The sequence below is a fragment of the Lates calcarifer genome, unplaced genomic scaffold (assembly GCF_001640805.2).
Source record: "Lates calcarifer isolate ASB-BC8 unplaced genomic scaffold, TLL_Latcal_v3 _unitig_74_quiver_3404, whole genome shotgun sequence".
NCBI classification, from domain to species: domain Eukaryota; kingdom Metazoa; phylum Chordata; class Actinopteri; family Centropomidae; genus Lates; species Lates calcarifer.
Genome location: NW_026117965.1, coordinates 2,793 through 7,094, shown reverse-complemented (window position 1 = coordinate 7,094; position 4,302 = coordinate 2,793). Strand labels below are relative to the sequence as shown.

General features: G+C 37.6%; 1 long non-coding RNA gene across 1 annotated transcript; it reads right to left on the bottom strand.

The window, feature by feature from the left end:
- Positions 1–493: 493 nt before the first annotated feature.
- On the bottom strand, positions 494–3,841 carry LOC127142156 (uncharacterized). Its single transcript, XR_007812645.1, has 3 exons — positions 3,750–3,841; positions 3,543–3,606; positions 494–554 (listed from the first exon to the last, which is right to left on the bottom strand). It is a non-coding gene; the product is annotated as an uncharacterized LOC127142156 (long non-coding RNA).
- Between the last annotated feature and the right edge of the window lie 461 nt (positions 3,842–4,302).

The following is a 4,302-nucleotide window of genomic DNA, read 5'->3' as shown; positions in this document are numbered from 1 at the left end:
CTTCCAAGGCCTGAAGGTGTCTTGACAGTAAGAAAATGAATTTGTTTCAACACAAACTTCTTGTGAGCAAGGAAAAATCCTCAAAAAGTGTTTTTGGTAAAATTGGAGAACTCCTGGGAAAGAAATATACACCAGGGATCCTTTTGAAAGGCTTGAAAGTGTCTTGACGGTAAGAAAATTAGTTTGGACAAAAATCTCCTGTGAGTCGCTGAAAAGTCCACAAAATGTTATCGCTAAAATTGTAGAAATGTGTGGGAAGAAAGTTGCACGAGAAACCCTCTCCCTGGGTTTGCAGGCAACTTGACGGTAACGACGACGCAAATGATGATGACCGTTTTCGCAATAAAATTAGGAAAAAACTGTTTCGACATCGTCAGTCAATGAGCAAAGAAAAATGTCCAAAATTAGTTTCTGGTAAAATTGAAGAAATCCTGGGGGAGAAATACATTTTTTTTTGTTTTTTTTTTGGGAGACTTTTTGTTGCTCATAAGAAGTTAGATGATGAGTTTGCTTGGACACAAACCTCTTGTGAGCAAGGATAAAACTCCAAAAACCTTTTCTGGTATAACTGGAGAAATCCTTGGGAAGAAACACATAAGAGGGCCTCTTCCAAGGCCTGAAGGTGTCTTGACAGTAAGAAAATGAGTTTGTTTCAACACAAACTTCTTGTGAGCAAGGAAAAATCCTCAAAAAAGTGTTTTTGGTAAAATTGGAGAACTCCTGGGAAAGAAATATACACCAGGGATCCTTTTGAAAGGCTTGAAAGTGTCTTGACAGGTAAGAAAATTAGTTTGGACAAAAATCTCCTGTGAGTCGCTGAAAAGTCCACAAAATGTTATCGCTAAAATTGTAGAAATGTGTGGGAAGAAAGTTGCACGAGAAACCCTTTCCCTGGGTTTGCAGGCAACTTGACGGTAACGACGACGCAAATGATGATGACCGTTTTCGCAATAAAATTAGGAAAAACTGTTTCGACATCGTCAGTCAATGAGCAAAGAAAAATGTCCAAAATTAGTTTCTGGTAAAATTGAAGAAATCCTGGGGGAGAAATACATTTTTTTTTGTTTTTTTTTTTGGAGACTTTTTGTTGCTCATAAGAAGTTAGATGATGAGTTTGCTTGGACACAAACCTCTTGTGAGCAAGGATAAAACTCCAAAAACCGTTTCTGGTATAAACTGGAGAAATCCTTGGGAAGAAACACATAAGAGGGGCCCTCTTCCAAGGCCTGAAGGTGTCTTGACAGTAAGAAAATGAGTTTGTTTCAACACAAACTTCTTGTGAGCAAGGAAAAATCCTCAAAAAAGTGTTTTTGGTAAAATTGGAGAAATACATTTTTTTTTTGTTTTTTTTTTGGAGACTTTTTGTTGCTCATAAGAAGTTAGATGATGAGTTTGCTTGGACACAAACCTCTTGTGAGCAAGGATAAAACTCCAAAAACCTTTTCTGGTATAACTGGAGAAATCCTTGGGAAGAAACACATAAGAGGGGCCCTCTTCCAAGGCCTGAAGGTGTCTTGACAGTAAGAAAATGAATTTGTTTCAACACAAACTTCTTGTGAGCAAGGAAAAATCCTCAAAAAAGTGTTTTTGGTAAAATTGGAGAACTCCTGGGAAAGAAATATACACCAGGGATCCTTTTGAAAGGCTTGAAAGTGTCTTGACGGTAAGAAAATTAGTTTGGACAAAAATCTCCTGTGAGTCGCTGAAAAGTCCACAAAATGTTATCGCTAAAATTGTAGAAATGTGTGGGAAGAAAGTTGCACGAGAAACCCTCTCCCTGGGTTTGCAGGCAACTTGACGGTAACGACGACGCAAATGATGATGACCGTTTTCGCAATAAAATTAGGAAAAAACTGTTTCGACATTGTCAGTCAATGAGCAAAGAAAAATGTCCAAAATTAGTTTCTGGTAAAATTGAAGAAATCCTGGGGGAGAAATACATTTTTTTTTTGTTTTTTTTTTGGAGACTTTTTGTTGCTCATAAGAAGTTAGATGATGAGTTTGCTTGGACACAAACCTCTTGTGAGCAAGGATAAAACTCCAAAAACCTTTTCTGGTATAACTGGAGAAATCCTTGGGAAGAAACACATAAGAGGGGCCCTCTTCCAAGGCCTGAAGGTGTCTTGACAGTAAGAAAATGAGTTTGTTTCAACACAAACTTCTTGTGAGCAAGGAAAAATCCTCAAAAAAGTGTTTTTTGGTAAAATTGGAGAACTCCTGGGAAAGAAATATACACCAGGGATCCTTTTGAAAGGCTTGAAAGTGTCTTGACAGTAAGAAAATTAGTTTGGACAAAAATCTCCTGTGAGTCGGCTGAAAAGTCCACAAAATGTTATCGCTAAAACTGTAGAAATGTGTGGGGAAGAAAGTTGCACGAGAAACCCTTTCCCTGGGTTTGCAGGCAACTTGACGGTAACGACGACGCAAATGATGATGACCGTTTTCGCAATAAAATTAGGAAAAAACTGTTTCGACATCGTCAGTCAATGAGCAAAGAAAAATGTCCAAAATTAGTTTCTGGTAAAATTGAAGAAATCCTGGGGGAGAAATACATTTTTTTTTTGTTTTTTTTTTGGAGACTTTTTGTTGCTCATAAGAAGTTAGATGATGAGTTTGCTTGGACACAAACCTCTTGTGAGCAAGGATAAAACTCCAAAAACCGTTTCTGGTATAACTGGAGAAATCCTTGGGAAGAAACACATAAGAGGGGCCCTCTTCCAAGGCCTGAAGGTGTCTTGACAGTAAGAAAATGAGTTTGTTTCAACACAAACTTCTTGTGAGCAAGGAAAAATCCTCAAAAAAGTGTTTTTGGTAAAATTGGAGAAATACATTTTTTTTTTTTTTTTTTTTGGAGACTTTTTGTTGCTCATAAGAAGTTAGATGATGAGTTTGCTTGGACACAAACCTCTTGTGAGCAAGGATAAAACTCCAAAAACCTTTTCTGGTATAACTGGAGAAATCCTTGGGAAGAAACACATAAGAGGGGCCCTCTTCCAAGGCCTGAAGGTGTCTTGACAGTAAGAAAATGAATTTGTTTCAACACAAACTTCTTGTGAGCAAGGAAAAATCCTCAAAAAAGTGTTTTTGGTAAAATTGGAGAACTCCTGGGAAAGAAATATACACCAGGGATCCTTTTGAAAGGCTTGAAGTGTCTTGACGGTAAGAAAATTAGTTTGGACAAAAATCTCCTGTGAGTCGCTGAAAAGTCCACAAAATGTTATCGCTAAAATTGTAGAAATGTGTGGGAAGAAAGTTGCACGAGAAACCCTTTCCCTGGGTTTGCAGGCAACTTGACGGTAACGACGACGCAAATGATGATGACCGTTTTCGCAATAAAATTAGGAAAAAACTGTTTCGACATCGTCAGTCAATGAGCAAAGAAAATGTCCAAAATTAGTTTCTGGTAAAATTGAAGAAATCCTGGGGGAGAAATACATTTTTTTTTTTGTTTTTTTTTGGAGACTTTTTGTTGCTCATAAGAAGTTAGATGATGAGTTTGCTTGGACACAAACTCTTGTGAGCAAGGATAAAACTCCAAAAACCTTTTCTGGTATAACTGGAGAAATCCTTGGGAAGAAACACATAAGAGGGGCCCTCTTCCAAGGCCTGAAGGTGTCTTGACAGTAAGAAAATGAGTTTGTTTCAACACAAACTTCTTGTGAGCAAGGAAAAATCCTCAAAAAAGTGTTTTTGGTAAAATTGGAGAACTCCTGAGAAAGAAATATACACCAGGGATCCTTTTGAAAGACTTGAAAGTGTCTTGACGGTAAGAAAATTAGTTTGGACAAAAATCTCCTGTGAGTCGCTGAAAAGTCCACAAAATGTTATCGCTAAAATTGTAGAATGTGTGGGAAGAAAGTTGCACGAGAACCCTCTCCCTGGTTTGCAGGCAACTTGACGGTAACGACGACGCAAATGATGATGACCGTTTTCGCAATAAAATTAGGAAAAACTGTTTCGACATCGTCAGTCAATGAGCAAAGAAAAATGTCCAAAATTAGTTTCTGGTAAAATTGAAGAAATCCTGGGGAGAAATACATTTTTTTTTTGTTTTTTTTTTTTGGAGACTTTTTTGTTGCTCATAAGAAGTTAGATGATGGAGTTTGCTTGGACACAAACCTCTTGTGAGCAAGGATAAAACTCCAAAAACCTTTTCTGGTATAACTGGAGAAATCCTTGGGAAGAAACACATAAGAGGGGCCCTCTTCCAAGGCCTGAAGGTGTCTTGACAGTAAGAAAATGAGTTTGTTTCAACACAAACTTCTTGTGAGCAAGGAAAAATCCTCAAAAAGTGTTTTTGGT